The sequence below is a fragment of the Alosa alosa genome, chromosome 3, assembly GCF_017589495.1.
Source record: "Alosa alosa isolate M-15738 ecotype Scorff River chromosome 3, AALO_Geno_1.1, whole genome shotgun sequence".
Classification (NCBI taxonomy): domain Eukaryota; kingdom Metazoa; phylum Chordata; class Actinopteri; order Clupeiformes; family Clupeidae; genus Alosa; species Alosa alosa.
The window spans coordinates 9,334,976-9,354,503 of NC_063191.1; positions in this window are offsets into that span (position 1 = coordinate 9,334,976).

Consider the following 19,528-nt stretch of genomic DNA (forward strand, 5'->3'; position numbering starts at 1 on the left):
TACACTAAGGATTGAGCGATTGATAAATAACGGCGGAAACTTGGGTCTGACAGCGTTGCAATCAGCGGTGTGTCAATGATGCTGATAACGCCACGCTCGCAAATATAATGCACATCTGGCCCTGTGTGTGTAATTACCTGCACGTGTGTGTGTGTGTGATAATTACGGCTTGTGGCCAACCAAGTCAGTCCATCGCCCTGTGGCTCCAACCAAGCTCTCTCTCTCTCTCTCTCTCTCTCTCTCTCTCTCTCTCTCTCTCTCTCTCAGTCCATCTCTGCCCATCTCCTACCCATACCTTTTATCGCTCTCTTATTATTTTTCTTTTTTCTCTCTCCTGGTTTCTTTTTCTCTCTGTCTCTGTATGCACACACACACACACACACCATTATACACACACACACACACCATTACACACACACACCATTACACACCATCACACACACACACACACACACACACACACCAACACCATTACACACACACACACCATTACACACACACACACACACACACACATCTACACTCTCTCTCTCTCTCTCTCTCTCTCTCTCTCTGCTCACACACTCTCTCTCTCTCTCTCTGCTCACACACTCTCTTAAATGTGTCATGATGCATTCCATGTGTCTCCCACTGTAGCTAAATCTGAGTGTCTACGCCACACACACACACACACACACACACACACACACACACACATGCTTGTGATCAGTGCAAGGAAGTGAGCGGTTTAAGGTAAGGCGATATCAAAGGCATTGGGGCCAGTCAGCTTTTCACAACACCCACCTCTTTTTCCCCTCCCTTCTTAAGAGAAATGTAGCCAGCTGTCCTTGAGAAGAGCTCAAGGACCTCTGGTTAGGGAGGAGAGGAAGATAGAGAGAGGAGGAGAGGAGAGGGGGAGATGAGAGAGAGAGAGAGATCATTTCTATAAGCCCATGCCACCCAGAAAGACCCCCTGCCTTTTCTCTCTTCCCCCAAAACTTCCCTCTTCTTTTTTAGAGGGGTAAAAAGTTCCCACTTCGAGGATTATGGGAACAAAGGAAGGTGGATTCCTGAGAAAATGAACCTCAACCCCCTTCCTCAGAATGTCAGAACCCCTGGAAGTTAAAAAAAGAGCAAAGGCACTACAATTTATTTATTTATTTATTTATTTGAGTTTATTTCTCACTTTATTAAAGTGCAGGGACTTAACGTAAGAGCATAATCACATATGAAAAAGAGCCAGGTCAGACCAGTGCATGTGTGTGCGTGTGCGACTGTGTGTGTGTGTGTGTGTGTGTGTGTGTGTGTGTGTGTGTGTGTGTGTAGGTCTCTCTCCCTGTGTGTGTATGCAAATGTGTTTGTGCATGTCCCCATTTGCAAAGGGCCACTTCCTAAGAGGGAACATTTTTATTAGAAAAAAAAAAAAAAAGAAAGAAAAGAGATCTCACAGCAGGAACATCTGCCATTTCCACTGCAAGCAGGAGGGGTGTGTGTGTGTGTGTGTGTCTCTGTGTGTGTGTGTGTGTCTCTGTGTGAATGTGTGTGTGTGTGTCTCTGTGTGTGTGTGTGTGTGTGTGTGTGTGTGTGTGTGTCTCTGTGTGAATGTGTGTGTGTGTCTCTGTGTGTGTGTGTGTGTGTGTGTGTGTGTGTGTGTGGTGTGTGAGAGCATGATTAAAGGGACGTTGTGTGGGGGGGTCTCAGTAGAGGTGTGGTACCCGGTTGACGGTGGCATCATTAAAAGCAGCAGCTCGGAGCCCTGACCTTTCAGGCTGTTAATTGGCGAAGCGTGGAAGCCTCGGAGTAAGTGACATTTCTGCAGCGTCGCTTTTTATGTGTTCCGGCCCGCCGCTGCTGGACCCGCTGTTTGTTTAGCTTGCTGCCCAAAGTTTTGTGTGTGTGTGTGTGTGTGTGTGTGTGTGTGTGTGTGTGTGTGTGTGTGTGTGTCTGTGTGTGTCTGTGTGTGTGTGCGTGTGCATGTGCGTGTGCGTGCGTGTGCGCTTACTGCCCAAAGTATTTGACATTTTGGATGACACGCTAACTCGGACGCTCCAGCTTCGAGACGCAGAGATTCATGACCGCCTCTACCACCTCCACTGGGGCTGTGGATTTGTAAACAAACATGCTCTCTCTCTCTCTGTCTCTCTCTCTCTCTCTGTCTCTCTCTCTCTCTCTCTCTCTCTCTCTCCATACAATGTTTTAAGAGGCAAATAAATCATGAAACAGATGCTACTCTTGTTTGTGTGTGTGTGTGTGTGTGTTAGAGGATGGTGTGGTACGTACAATAAAATAATATAAGGTGTATAATGTTCAGTGTGCGTGGGTGTAAGAGTGTGTGTGTGAGTCTGTGTTTATTGTGTGTGTGTGTGTGTGTGTGTGTGTGTATATTCATACCTTAGTGAAATTCAGTGACACTTCATTACAGGCAAATTATGAAAAATTAAAGCTCTCAGGCGGATCTGTCTCAGGCCAAAGAGTCTATGTGTGTGTGTATGTGTGTGCGTATGAGTGTACGTGCGCGTGTGCGTGTGTGTATGTGCCTGTGAGAAGGGGAGACTCAGAACTAGGCGATGGGACTTCGTTAAGAGAGCCCCCCCCCCCTCCTTCTGCTAATTAAGTTTGGAAATGGATGGGTTTTCACGCGCTCTGGCAATTACGCGGGCGAAAGAGAAGAATGGAGGGAAGAGAGGGCACGGATGAACGAGTGAGGGAATGAGAGTGCCTTTGCCTCACACAAACACACACACACACACACACACACACCCCTGAGGGAATGAAATTGCCTCACAAGCCACACACACACACACACACACACACACACACACACACACCACTGAGGAATGAGAAGCCTTTGCCTCACACAAACACAAACACACACACACACACACACACACACACACACACACACACACACACACACTGAGGGAATGAGAGCCTTGCCTCACACAAACACAAACACACACACACACACACACACACACACACACACACACACACACACACACACACACACTGAGGGAATGAGAGCCTTTGCCTCACACAAACACACACACACACACACACACACACACACACACACACACTGAGGGAATGAGGGCGCCTTTGCCTCACACAAACACACACACACAACACACACACACACACACACAAACACACACACACACACACACACACACACACACACACACACACACACACACTGAGGGAATGAGAGTGCCTTTGCCTCACACAAACACACACACACACACACACACACACACACACACACACACACACACACACTCACACTGAGGGAATGAGGGCGCCTTTGCCTCACACAAACACACACACACACACACACACACACACTGAGGGAATGAGAGCGCCTTTGCCTCACAAACACACACACACACACACACACACACTGAGGGAATGAGAGCGCCTTTGCCTCACACAAACACACACACACACACACACACACACACACACTGAGGGAATGAGAGCGCCTTTGCCTCACACACACACACACACACACACACACACACACACACACACTGAGGGAATGAGAGCACCTTCGCCACACACACACACACAAACACACTGAGGGAACGAGAGCGCCTTCGCCTCACACACACACACACACACACTGAGGGAACGAGAGCGCCTTCGCCTCACACACACACACACACTGAGGGAATGAGAGCGCCTTCGCCTTGTGGACTTGTCACGTGACGGGCGGAGATGATGAAGTTGTTTTTGTCTTTTACAATCTGCGTCAGTCTGGCACACGGAGAGATGGATTTGTGTGTGTGTGTGTGTGTGTGTGTGTGTGTCTTCGTGTCTTCTGATGGTGGATGAATAGGGCCTGGTACTTAAATGCCAGCAGGAGAGGGCATGAGTGTCTGTATGAGTATGTGTGTGTGTCTGTGTGCATGTGTGTGTGTGTGTGTGTGTGTGTGTGTGTTGTGTTTCCCTAAGTAGGACCAGGTGTCTTCATAAAGAAGCTTGTCCTGAAATGGCCTGACTGAGCGCTTGGACCGTATGAAGCTGGATCGTTCTCACACACACACACACAGACACAGACACACACACACACAGACACACACACACACACACACACACACACACACACACAGGTGGTGGGCAGCCTGAAGTCATCAGGCTCCACTTGAGCTCGTTCAGAGGGAGTTCCCATGGTGTGGACACAGACAGGGTCATTCAGACGCCTCACACAAACACACACACACACACACACACACACACACACACACCCATGGTGTGGACACAGACAGGGTCATTCAGATGCGGAGCGCTGCATGATAGAGACCTCAGTCATCACTTAGATTAGGTCATGAAGAGATCGCTCTCACAGTCCCAGCCAAACCCGCGTTTGCACCTGGCCCCAGCTCTAAGCGCGTCATGAAAGCTTATGCCAGGAGTAGGAAGGCTGAATCAAAAAAAGCCATCTATTGACCACAAGGAAACATTGTCTCTCTCTCTCTCTCTCTCACACACACACACACACACACACGTACGTAACGTGTAAGTGGTTAACCCGATCAATGTGTGAAGTATACATGTGAATAGACCCTTTCAGTGTGCAGGTTGTACACACACACACACACACACACACACACACACACACACTCTGCTGTTTGACCACCATAACCATGTGTACTCATGTGAGCATCACCATCATCATCACACTCCCTCCCTCTCTCCTATCTCTACCTTTTCCCACTTTCTCCTCTTCTCTCTTTCTCTCTCTCTTCCTCTTCTCCCTCTCTTACTCTCTCCTCCTCTCCCCCTCTCTCTTTCTCTCTCTCTATCCTCCTCTTCTCCACTCTTCCTCTATCCTCCTCTTCTCCTCTCTTCCTCTCTCCTCCTCTTCTCCTCTCTTCCTCTCTCCTCCTCTTCTCCTCTTCCTCCTCCTCTTCTCCTCTCTTCCTCTCTCCTCCTCTTCTCCACTCTTCCTCTATCCTCCTCTTCTCCTCTCTTCCTCTATCCTCCTCTTCTCCTCTCTTCCTCTATCCTCCTCTTCTCCACTCTTCCTCTATCCTCCTCTTCTCCTCTCTTCCTCTATCCTCCTCTTCTCCTCTCTTCCTCTCTCCTCCTCTTCTCCTCTCTTCCTCTCTCCTCCTCTTCTCCTCTCTTTCTTTCTCCACCTCTTTCCTCTCTATCATCTCTTTTCTTTGTTCTATCAGTAACACCCCCTCTTTATTTACCCCATCTTTATTTACCCCCACCCCTTATTAACACCCCTATTTATCCCCCCCCCCCTCTTTATTTACCCCCCTCTCTTTATTTACCCCTCTCTTCTCCCCCCATATCTGCCTGTTCATCATTTCTCTTAAATTTTGTCTCTCTCTTTCTTACTCCCTCACTTCCTCTATCCATCTATCTATTCCTCTATCCAAACTTAATACCTCTCCTCTCTCTCTTTCCCTCTCTCTTTCTCTCTTTCTCCTCTCTCTCTCTCTCTCTCTGGGAAATGGATGCTGGTGCAGGACGCTCTCATAATCTATAACTCATATCACTTGTGCAATGCCAGCACTTTGGCTCAACTCAATTAAGAGTCGGAAGAGACAGAGGATTTGGGGCCCTGATTGGATGTGTGTGTGTGTGTGTGTGTGTGTGTGTCTACTACATGCCAGTCTTCATATCTGCTTGTGTGGCTATATGCAAGCATGTGTGTGTGTGTGTGTGTGTCTTTGTGTGTGTGTCTTTGTGGGTGCTATCCGAGATCACATGAGTGCTGAATGAGTGCAGATCTTGTTCAGATTCTGATGGTCTTTAGCTTCTCTCCTAGGCACACAATGTCTCACACAAGCTGTGTGAGTGTGTGTGTGTGTGTGTGTGTGTGTGTGTGTGTGTGTGTGTGTGTGAGTGTGTGTGTGATATAAGTATTGTTTCAATGTTAGCTGATGGTGCTGACCTCCATACGGGTCTCCAGTGTCCACTACTCTCTGGTTAAATGGGATCAGGGGGTTTGGGGGCCCCCACCTTAATCATCTCCGTCCACTTTGACACACACACACTATTACAATCTCGTTTCTCTCTATCCTTTTCTCTCTCTCTCTCTCTGTATGTCTCTCTCTCTTTACCTCCAACACACACATACAGCATGTCAGAGAAGCATGACACACACACACACACACACACACACACACACACACACACACACACCTACTGTCACACTCAACAAGAATGGACAGAGCATAGATAAACTCCCCTGTTCACTCAAGAAACACGCACACATACACACACACACACACACACACACACACACTGGTGATTCAGGATATGCCGTTGAGAGTGGTCATGTTTGCCACCTCCTGTGTTAATCGTTGTGATTCGACGAAAGCTTCAAATGGATCGAGCGATCGCTTACGGGATCAAGCGGCGGATCGGCGTGAAGCAGCGCACTTTTTACACACACGCCAACCCGCGTACGCACACATAACACTACGCACACACACACACAACGCACACACACACAACGCACACACACACACACACACACACGCACAGACAGACACACACACACACACACACACCACACACATAACACACACATACAGTAACAAACACACACACACATCACACACACATACAGTAACACACACAAGACACACACACTCTTGAGTCAGCGTGAAGCAGCGCACAAACATCCACTTTTTATTTCTCCTCTGCAGCTGGCTCTGTCTCTCTCTCTGATGTTCTCATCTTCAGACGGGATCGACATAGATCAAAACCGATGATCTGGCAGCGGGATCCAGCGTGAAGCACCTTACCGCATACGCGCACGCACACGCACTTTTGTACGCATCACGCATGCACCGAATCACGCACGTACCATCGCACATACGCATACATACTGTTGTTCTCTTCTCTCTTTTTGCTTATGGTTCTCTCTCTCTCATCTCTCTGACACTCTCTCTCTATCTATCTCTATCATTCACACTTTCTTCCTCTCTCTCCTCTCTCTTTTTTCTCTCTTCCCTCTTTTTTGCTCTCTTCCCTCTTTTTGCTCTCTCTCTCTCCTCTCCTCTCCTTCTCCTCGCCCTCTCTCTCTCTCTCCTCCTTCTCTCTCTCCCTCTCCTCTCCTCTCTCTCTCCTTCTCTCCTCTCTCTCTCTCCTTCTCTCCTCTCTCTCTCTCTCTCTCTCCTTCTCCCTCCCTCTCCCTCTCTCTCCCTCTCCCTCTCCCTCTCTCTCTCTCTCTCTCTCTCTCTCCCTCCCTGTCTCTGTGTCAGTGTTTCCTACTGTAAGGGAGAAAGGCTAGTTTCTAGCAGACTGCTGAGCTGTGTTTGTTATTAGCGGGAGATGTCTGTGTGTGTGTGTGTGTGTGTGTGTTTGTCATTAGTGGGAGATGTCTGTTGGTGCCGATGGCAGCAGTTCTGTGGGCCTTTACGAGCAAGCCTGCCTGTTATGCAGAAATGGAGCCATTCATCAGGTTGATATTAATAATGGCCACTGCTAAAACACACACACACACACACACACACACACACACACACACACACACACACACACACACACACACACACAGAGGAAACACTGGGCAGGTATTTGGTTGCAGCCCCGACACAGAGAGACACACACACACACACACACACACACACACACACACACACACACACAGACAGACAGAATCACACACACACACACACACACACACACACACACACACAAAGAAAATTGAGCAGAGGTCTGTAGAGATCCTGTCTTATCCATTGAATGCATTCTCAGTACTCCTGAGAACAAGATGTGTGTGTGTGTGTGTATGTATGTGTGTGTGTGTGTGCATGCATGCATGCGTGTATGTGTTAGTCTGTGTGTGTGTGTGTGTCGTGTGTGTGTGTGTCGTGTGCATGCATGCATGTCCGTGCGTGTATGTGTGTGTGTGTGTGCGTATGTGTTTTTGTGTGCAGGGGTGTTACTGTGTCTTCAACATTGGGGGGAGGCAGGGATTATAACCCCAAAATGCTTTAGTTATGCTCGTGATCAAGGGCGTCACCAAGAGTTGAAAACACTCAGGGCTTATCCTAAAACTCAGTGGGGTGTCACCTCCAGAAAAAATGTGTAAATACTGTTCAGTAAATGAGACATTTCTGCACACTTTCCGTCAGAGAATAGGGCCTACGCTATGCCTTAAACACGCATGCATGATCTGTTACCTGCATGAAAACATTTAAAGGGATATTCCACCATTTGGGGAATTACTTGAATTTCCCCTGGGGATCAATAAAGTATCTATCTATCTATCTATCTATCTATCTTACACTCATTTTCCACCTCCCCTTGAGTTAAACTATTGATTTTTACCTTTCTCCAGTTCATCCAGCCGTTCTCTGAGTCTGGCGATACCAGTTTTAGCTCCAGCCTAGCATCAGATTAGAATCTGATTAAACCATTCTCGCCTGCTAGCATCACGTTTAAAAGTGACTAAGATTTCCGGTCATTTTCCTATTTAAAACTTGTCTTCTCTCAAGTAAGAAAGTGTAATAAGACCAAAGGCAAATGAAACGTGGCGATTTTCTAGGCTGATGTGACATGCAACTATACTCTCATTCCAGCGTAATAATCAAGGAACACCATGGGCGCAGCAGCACAATGATATCATGCAGCACCTGAAAATAGTCCCTGTTACTGTAGGAACCTCCAGCAACAAGGTTGAGCTTCAGCAGGCGAATTGGTTAGTGACTGGATTATTACGCCTGAATTTGAAAGACAACCGTTTATCTCGCCTCTCGGATTGAGCACTGCCAATGGTGAGTTCCCAGACCGTACATCTTGATGTGCGTCTGGATCATCAGGCTAGTCCCCTGTAACTCTCTCTACAGACTACGGGAATGCGAGACCAGAGAGAACACAAACTGAAGTTAATATGTGCAGTGAAGATGTTGGACTGTTTGACTTAGGGTTGTGCCGATGGACGATATCATCGTCCATCGGCACAACCCTACATCACCCAACCCTAGTTTGACTTCTAGTTTCTACTTAGACTGCAATATTCTGTATTTATTTGTATGTATTGTATTCTTTTGCTTTATTAATGTGTGTAATCAACAAATTCTTTTTTGCTCATAATCAAAGGTAATATATTAATGATTTGTCTAAATCCTCAATTTCCACACTCACACACACTACATCGCAAGAAACTAAAAAGAACAGGATTTGTTTGCTCTTAATCATGTGTACTTTATTTATGACTTGTCAGCATCAAGGCAAGGCAAGGCAAGGCAATTGTATTTCTATAGCACGTCACACACAGGGGTTATTCAATGTGCTCATTATCATCATGTAGCATCTGCATCATGTTGGACAGTTTGTTCCATTCAGATAGAAAAGAGCAGGAAGCCACTGAAGGTGCTGTAATTATAAGTATCATCAAGGAGCCTGAAGCCTGCAGGGAGTCGCATGTTAACTACATCTCCCACCTCCAGCTGCAGAGTCGCACCACTGGACAGAAAAGTGTCCCGTCTATCTGTATCATACTCATAGAACCACATGATCCGCTCTGCATTCTTATACATCATTATACTCATACTGCGTGTGTCTAGGAAATCCATGACATTGAATCTGAAGTAGTAGACTCCCCTGACTGGAGCTGTGAAGAAGCCTGTTGTGCTGCTGTAGGCCTGTCCAACATTGGTGATGATTCTAGTGAAGACCAAGTTTTTCTCAGTATTCCCAGACTCTATGAATCCTGAGTCAGTCAGAGCTGCTGAGAATGCCACCTTGGGTTGAACTGTGATCTCTTTCTCCAGATTCACTACTTCAATCTCAGTGGCTGCCACTCTGGTCTCTTGTGCTGCATTTGCCTTGATCAGGTTCACAATTTCAGTCTTCACTGCTGTCAGTTCTGCCGCTTGTGCTGAATTCTTCCTTTCCAGAGCGTCCACTTTAGTCTCACTGGCCACCAGCCTTTCTCCCATTGCAGACAGCAGTGATTTGGTGTTCTGTAGCTCATTCTGAGTGAAGGTCAGAGTCACTCTCAGCTCCACCACTGTGGTTCCGAGCTGATCTACGGTATCTCTGAGTCGAGCAAGCTCAGTAGAAACGTCCAGCGCGGTAGTGACTGCAGCAGCAGCCCCAGGGCTCTCTGTCTGATCTTCAGTCTGGGAGCTCTGAGTCTGAGCTCAACACATGGAGAACAGCAGCACCAGCAGTGGGATGACGGCCCTCATACTTATTACAACTCTCTGTCTGTCTAACACGGTAGTAGCAGCAGTGGTAGTAATAGTAGTAGTTATTGTGGTGGTGGTAGCAGTAGTAGTAGTAGAGTAGTAGTGCTTGAAGTGTGTGAGTGTGCCCCCTGAAACACCCTCTTTTATACGCCTCAGTTGCTCATTATGTAAGAACTTTCATCACTTTTGGGGTTAATGAAGTCCAGGGACACTGGTCAGATTTAGAAATGGTAGATATTATGTTCCAGCACATGTCTGTGTGTTCAGTTATTAGCGTTGTGGGAAAGTACAATCTGTCACCCATCACGTAGGACAGGACAGGAGGGGCTTCATGTTAAAGTTGTATGAGTTCAGGAGTCATTACTCTGATCATTTCTGTATGACCCTTTAATATCATAAACAATAACAGACTGAATAAATAAAACCCACACCCCCTTACATCTATATGACCCAACTCTAGCAGACAGCATGTTTGTGAGAGTAATTTTGATATGAGTGTGTGAGAGCGTTATCAGAACACACACTTGATCACGTTGGTACTTGTTGACCTGCCTTGACTAGAGAGTGGGTGTGACAGAGGGGTCTGGCCCAGTCCTTGCTCATGCAGGAGAGGGCTGGCATGTACTTATTTTCATACATTTTCTCTCTAGACATTCTTGTTCAAATGATTGTAATTGTAAAGTCTTCCTCTCTTCTCTTCCTGGCCCCCACTATTTACCCAGAAGCCCCTTCTGAAGGTGACTACCAAACACTGTGTACCAAGCTGTACTCTCTCTCTCACACACAACGCGCGCACACACAGACAAGCGTACACTCTGCTCTGCTCATATGGAAGGTCACAGAGGGCGCCAGACTGACTGAAGTTGTAAATATAAACAATGTTGTTGTTTTCTTACGATACAAGAATAGGTGTGAGTCAATGAGAATTTAAACAGAGAAAAAACGATTAGGAGAATAATACTGAAGTTATCAGAGACTTTCCCCTGTGTGTGCTTTACCAACTTGCATGGAGAGGGAGGAAGGGAAGGAGAAAAGGAAGGGAGGGAGAGAGATTAATACTACTATTATTAACACTGGGGAGAGAGATTAATACTACTATTATTAACACTGGGGAGAGAGATTAATACTACTATTATTAACACTGGGGAGAGAGGGAGAGAGATTAATACTACTATTATTAACACTGGGGGAGGGAGGGGAGAGATTAATACTACTATTATTAACACTGGGGAGAGAGATTTATACTACTATTATTAACACTGGGGAGAGAGATTAATACTACTATTATTAACACTGGGGAGGAAGGGAGAGAGATTAATACTACTATTATTAACACTGGGGAGAGAGATTAATACTACTATTATTAACACTGGGGAGGGAGGGAGAGAGATTAATACAACTATTATTAACACTGTAGTTATTTATTTTACTCTTTAACGCTTTGGCAATACTGTACAATGCACAGTCATGCCAATAAAGCACATTGTCCACCCCCTAATAACATCCCTGTGTGTGTGTGTGTGTGAGAGAGAGAGAGAGTCTGTGTGTGTGGGTGTGTGTGTGTGTGTGTGTGTGTGTGTGTGTGTGTGTGTGTGTGTGTGTGTGTGTGTGTGTGTGTGTACAGTATCTGTGTTTATTTACCAGTGTCTTTGGTTTTTTGTGCTGGGCTTCTTTTCCTGTGTGTCTGTGTATCGTGTGTGTATTGTGTGTGCGTGTTTGTTGTATGCATTTTCACACACCTATTTTTATGTCCTTTACATTGAGTGCATGCAGGAAACATATGAAATGCGGTCGTTAAATCTCCACTAGGGCTGTTTAGCTGTTCAGATAAAGGGCGCCCTCGTTAAATAAAGAACAACATCGTTAGCAGTCTCCATCTCCACTTGCCCCCAGGCATTGGCACCATAGCCTGCCACTGTCCTTTGTTATTCCTGTGTGGGTGTGGGTGTGTGTGTGTGTGTGTGTGAGTGTGAGTGTGAGTAAGTGTGTGTGAAAAGGACAGAAGTTCAGGAACATGAGCTGAAAATGTCTTTTTAACCTCACAGACAGTGCAGATGGCTGGGAGGGGAGATGTGTGTGTGTGTGTGTGTGTGTGTGTGTGTGTGTGAGAGAGAGAAAGAGAGTGTGTGTATGTGCCCGTGCGTGCACGCAGATCCATGTCAGATAACAAGCTGTGTGCAAGTGTGTGTGTGTGTGTGTGTGTGTGTAAAACAGACTGAACTGGTGATCTGTGTGCTGACTCCCCAGCTCAGTGAACACTGCATTTGCTGGAGGGTGTGTCTGCTCTAGTCCTTCTGTCTCCTGACCCCCACCACACACAGACACACACACACTCTCTCTCTCTCTCTTTCACCCTCTTGCCTCAGGACATAGCACCTTTTTTGGGAAAGACACTGGAGTTTAGAACATGATTGTTGGTGTGTGTGTGTGTGTGTGTGTGTACTTCAGCTAAAAAGAATAGTGAATATGAGTTGAATTCATGTTTTCTGGCAGCTGCAGTGGATGCCTTTTCCTTTGTTTTTATGTGGTGGAACGCAGTGTTTGTGCTTCCAGGGCAGGTGCTAACTGTAGGCCAAAACAAGCAGGAGAAATGATTGGTCCCAACTGGCCACCCCACACTCACTCAACTCACTCAGGCTGAAATGGGATTCTCAAGATGTTTCCAACAGCATGAGAAACATTTGGTGTAATAACGTAACTCAGAAACAAATACAAATAGGAGCTTGTCAACAAACACGATAGTCTGAGAATAAAAGGTGTGTGTGTGTGTGTGTGTGTGTGTGTGTGTGTGTGTGTGTGTGTGTCTGGACACTTATACAAATCCCCATCTCTCCTCACTGCTATCACCTGGGCAAAATCTGCGCTCACTTCTGTAGATTTCTATTTTCACATGCATCACACACACACTTCACACACAAGCATTTCTAATGCTCTCACACACATCACACATCAGACATACACGCACACACACACACACACAAGTACACACAGACACAGACACACACACACACACACACACTCATCCTCATCACACATCCAAGTCCTGTGCTCTCTCTCACACACACACACACACACACACACACACACTATTCACACACTTGCATGCATCTTTGCTCTCCTCTCGTCCTCCTCCCTCTTATTCTATTCTGTATATTGTCATTTCATCCTTCCTTCACATCTCCTCTTCTACTTCCTGTTGAACTCTCTGGCTCTTCTCTTAACCCAGCCTCCCCATCTCTTAACCCAGCATCCCCATCTCTTAACCCAGCCTCCCCATCTCTCAACCCAGCCTTCCCATCTCTCAACCCAGCCTTCCCATCTCTTAACCCAGCCTCCCCATCTCTTAACCCAGCTCTTAACCCAGCCTTCCCATCTCTTAACCCAGCCTCCCCATCTCTTAACCCAGCCTCCCCATCTCTTAACTCAGCCTCCCCATCTCTTAGCCCAACCCAGCCCCCCCATCTCTTAGCCCAACCCAGCCCCCCCATCTCTCAACCCAGCCCCCCCATCTCTTAGCCCAACCCAGCCTCCCCATCTCTCAACCCAACCTCCCCATCTCTTAACCCAGCCTCCCCATCTCTCAACCCAGCCTCCCCATCTCTTAACCCAGCATCCCCATCTCTTAACCCAGCCTCCCCATCTCTTAACCCAGCCTCCCCATCTCTTAACCCAGCATCTCTTAACCCAGCCCCCCATCTCTTAACCCAGCCTCCCCATCTCTTAACCCAGCATCCCTTAACCCAGCCTCCCCATCTCTTAACCCAGCCTCCCCATCTCTTAACCCAGCCTCCCCATCTCTTAACCCAGCATCCCCATCTCTTAACCCAGCCTCCCCATCTTTTAGCCCAACCCAGCCACCCCATCTCTTAGCCCAACCCAGCCCCCCCATCTCTCAGCCCAACACAGCCCCCCCATCTCTTAGCCCAACCCAGCCCCCCCATCTCTTAGCCCAACCCAGCCTCCCCATCTTTTAGCCCAACCCAGCCCCCATCTCTTAGCCCAACCCAGCCCCCCCATCTCTCAGCCCAACCCAGCCCCCCCATCTCTTAGCCCAACCCAGCCTCCCCATCTCTCAACCCAACCTCCCCATCTCTTAACCCAGCATCCCCATCTCTTAACCCAGCCTCCCCATCTCTCAACCCAGCCTCCCCATCTCTTAACCCAGCATCCCCATTTCTTAACCCAGCCTTCCCATCTCTTAACCCAGCCTTCCCATCTCTTAACCCAGCCTCCCCATCTCTTAACCCAGCCTCCCCATCTCTTAACCCAGCCTCCCCATCTCTCAACCCAGCCTGCCCATCTCTTAACCCAGCATCTCTTAACCCAGCCTCCCCATCTCTTAACCCAGCCTCCCCATCTCTTAGCCCAGCCTCCCCATCTATTAACCCAGCCTCCTCATCTCCCGCCCAGCTAATGGCGCCCTGACTCTCTGTGCTGTGTGGAACCCCAGGAGGAAAGTGTGTGCGTGTGTGTTTGTTTATTTGTTTGTGTGTGTGTGTGAGGGAGAGAGAGTAAAAGATATGGATGTAAGTGTGCGTGTGTATGTGTGTGAGAGTGTGTGTTTGTTTTCTGGAGCACATGAGTGAAATGTAGTTAGTATGAATGCAGGCACCACAGGAGCTGCTCTTACTGTAGGAGCTGCCAGAGCCCTCTGTGCTGACATGCAACACAACATAAAAACAGCACCAGCACAGACACACAACACACAGAACAGGCATACAGTACAGACACAACACAACTCGGCACATACACAACACAACTCGGCACATACACAACACAACACAACACAACACAACACAACACAACACAACACACAACAAACACAACACAACACAACACAACACACAACACAACACAACACAACACAACACAACACAACACAACACAACACAACACAACACAACACAACACAACACAACACAACACAACACAACACAACACAACACAACACAACACAACACAACACAACACAACACAACACAACACAACACAACACAACACAACACAACACAAACACAACACAACACAACCATTAATAGAAATGACTGGCACCCTCACTAGGAGAAGTGAAGGAGGGAGAAAGGGAAAAGGCATCTGTGGCGTTTCAGTAATGGCCTGAGCTTTAATCTGTCAGCTGCAGCTAAATCTAGTGGAATAATTTCCACATGGATTAAGTGTCCACCGTCACACAACTTTCTGTGAGAGTTTCTTCCGTCTCTCTCTTCCCCCCCTCAGCATATAGGGGCTAAGGGTGAGTCAGGAGGAGAGGATTATTAGCAGAATAAATAATTTCTCTTTCAGTGTTTAAGCAACACTTAAACACTGAAAGAGAAAGTGTGAAAATGTAATTTGCATTCAATCAGTCTGGTATTGTTTGTACACGTAAGGGATCATTTGCAGAGTATTATGTGTGCCCTCTCTGTCATTCAGGCCACTGCTATGTGTGTGTGTGTGTGTGTGTGTGTGTGTGTGTGTGTGTGTGTGTGTGTGTGCGTGCATGTGTATTAATAATGTTAATGTCCATAAAGTATACTGTGCGCCCTCTCTGTAATTCAGGCCACTGCTATGTGTGTGTGTGTGTGTGTGTGTCTGTGTGTGTGGGTGTGTGTGTGTGTGTGTGTGTGTGTGTGCGTGCATGCGTGCATGTGTATTAATAATGTTAATGTCCATAAAGTATACTGTGTGCCCTCTCTCTAATTCTGGCCACTGCTATGGGTCAAACAGCAGAGTGACCAAGTGTTGTGTCTGATAGCGCTCTCACTCATATCAAAGCTGCTCTGTTATCGGTGTTCTTGGCAGAGGTTTGCCGTATTGAGACTCAGCACCCCCTGCCTTTAGTGTTCTCTCCGAACACACACACACACACACACATCGTCTCGATTCAGACTGGTAAAGAAGTTTTGAGTGATCAGTGTTTTAGATGGAAAGAAAATGTGGGTTATTCAACAAGAGATTATAAGCATAATAATGACTCCTGAACTCATTTATTAAAGCTACAGCAACACTTAACAAACACTTAAAGAAACCAGGGTGAAATAAGGACACTGTGACCCTCCTGTCCTACCTGATGGGTGACAGGTTGGTACAGTACTTTCCCACAACACAGGTATCTGACCTGACAGATATGTCCTGGAAAATAAAACATGATATCTGCAATTTCTAAAAATGTCTAATTAGTGTCCCTGGACTTTATTTAACACCCAAAAGTGATGAAATGTCTTACAAAACGAGCAAATGAGGTGTATAAAAAGAGGATGCTTCAGGAGGGACACTCACACACCACTGCTACCACTGCTACTACTACTACTACTGCCACTACTGCTACTACTACTACCACTGCTGCCACTGCCACTACTGCCACTGCTACTACCACTGCTGCCACTGCTACTCACTGCCACTGCTACCACTACTACCACTACTACTACTACTGCTACTACCACTACCACTACCACTACTAGCACCACTACCACTCACTACTGCTGCCTACCACTACTACACTGCCACTGCTGCCACTAGCACCACTAGCACCTGCCACTGCTACCACCACTGCTACTCACTACACTGCTACCACTGCCACCACTGCCACTGCTACTACCACTACTGCCACTACTCACTACTCACTACCACTACCAGCCACTACCACCACTGCTGCTGCTACTACCACTACCACTGCCACTGCTGCCACTACCACTGCCACTGCCACTGCTACCACTGCTACTACTACTACCACTTCACACTACCACCACTACTACCACTACTCACTGGCTACCACCACTGCTACTACTCACTGCTCACTACTACCACTGCTACCACTGCTACTACTGCTGCTGCCACTACTACTACCACTGCTACCTACTGCCTACTACTCTCACTACTCACTTCACTACTCACTACTACCCACCACTGCCACTGCTACCACTTTACTACTACCACTACTACTGCTACCACTGTACCACCACTACCACGCTTGCTGCTACTACTGCTACTGCTAACTGCTGCCACTGCCACTACTACCACTACCACTACCACTGCTACTACCACTGCTACTACTACCACTACCATCACTACTACCACTGCTGTTTGCTACTACAACTACAACTACTACTACTACTGCTACTACTGCTACTGCTACTGCTACTGCTACTGCTGCTACTGTGTTAGACAGTCAGAGAGTTGTAATAAGTGATGGCCGTCATCCCACTGCTGGTGCTGCTGTTCTCCATGTGTGGAGCTCAGACTCAGAGCACCCAGACTGAAGTTCAGACAGAGAGCCAGAGCACTGGGGCTGCTGCTGCTGCAGTTACTGAGCAAGTAGATATATATGCAGAGCTCAGGGAACTCAGAGACATGGTGGTGGAGCAGAGAGTGCTGCTGACTGTTGCCCAGAATAAGCTACTGCACACCCAAATACTGCTGCACACCCAAATACTGCTGCACACAATGGAGACTGAGAATGATACTCTACACACAGAGATGGCCGTGCTGAAGACCAGACTGACTGCTAGTGAAACTGAAGTGGTGAATCTGATCGAAGAGAACTCCAGACAGGAGGAAGAGCTGGCATTGGTCAATTACAAACTGGCTGCTAGTGAAACTGAAGTGATGAACCTGAAGATGGAAACTGCAGCGGAGCTGACAGCAGTGAAGACCAGACCGGCAGCCACTGAGACTGATGTAGTGAATCTGGAGAAAGAGATCACAGTTCAACCCAAGGTGGCATTCTCAGCAGCTCTGACTAACTCAGGATTCATAGAGTCTGGGACTACTGAGCTGAATTTGGTCTTCACTAGAATCATCACCAATGTTGGACAGGCCTACAGCAGCATGACAGGCTTCTTCACAGCTCCAGTCAGGGGAGTCTACTACTTCAGATTCACTGTCATGGATCACCTATCTTTATATGTGGGAGTATGATACTGATGGACAGGCCACCTATCTGTCTAGTGGTGTGACACTGCAGTTGGAGGTGGGAGATGTAGTTAACATGCGACTCCCTGAAGGCAAAAGGCTCCATGATAGTACTAGTAATTTCAGCACCTTCAGTGGCTTCCTGCTGTTTCCTCTCTGAATGGAACACACTGCTCAACATGATGCTGATGCTGACAAGTCATAAATAAAGTACAAATGGTTATGAGCAAACAAACCCTGATGTTCTTTTTCTTTTTGCTGGATGGTGTGTGTGGGATAGGGGACTCAAGAGATCAGCCTAGAATCTTTGGTGGAAACTGAGGATGATGATGACCTAACGTAAATGGGTGACCTTTGATTATGAGCAAATACACCATTTGTGCTTTGTGTTGATTGCACGTACATAGCATTATACCACCCAAAAAAAAACAAGAAGATAGAAATAGAATGCTGCAGCCTAAGTAGGAAGTAGGGCTCAAACATCTTCACTGCACACATTGGCATCAGTTTTTGTGTTTTTGTCTGCTCTCATATTACTGTTCTGTAGAGAGAGTTGCAGGGGACACTTTAGCTAAATAAATGAATTGAGTGAATGACCTCCATGACCTCTGACAGTTAGTTAATGGTGGTTATGGAGTCTCTGTTAGCACTGGTTGGGCACTATAGCTAGAGACAGAGGACTGGAGATGGTGAAACGATCAAATCACTTAGTAAATAGTGACACACACAGATTTACAGTAGCCTCACCATATACACACACATACACACACACACACACACACACACACACACACACACACACACCAGGGCTGCCAACTCTCACACATTGGATTTACGTGAGTGTGTGAATCAAATGAATCTCACGGTCTCATGGCCAATGTGTGAGAGTTGCCAGCCCTCACCACACAGACATGCACACTTAACTCATCACAACCATTAACACCCGGACTTAGCACGTACACACACACACACACACACACTTTTCGGGGATAAACAAACGCAGGGGTCAAAACGCAGTCAGCATGCATTATGGACGCGCCATCGGAGACCCTGAAATTATTTTTTGCACAGCAAATTAGGACTAACGTAAGTGGAGGTAACTCCTGTTCCTCATTGATCATGGTTCCTGATGTCTGTTCAAAAGATATTTTCACGTGTTGTTTTAGACCTACAATAAAAAACCCATCTAAAATAGGCGCTGTATACTGAGTTTTGAGAGCACTGATTTACAGTATAATGTTTACGTTTACAGGTCATTTGCGTCCCACCTGTCATATGCGGCCCTCACTTTTACTGGGTTGATGCCAGGTAAAATCTCCAGGCACACCTTAATTATAATTTCTGGCTACGCCCTTAAAGAAGCCTAAGTTTTAGGGTTTTTTATTTTTTTTTTTATTAGCCTAGTCGCCTGCTGTAGTTTTACTGGTCACCTAGCTATTTTATAGTTGTATCAGGTAGCTTAGTTGACTTTACAT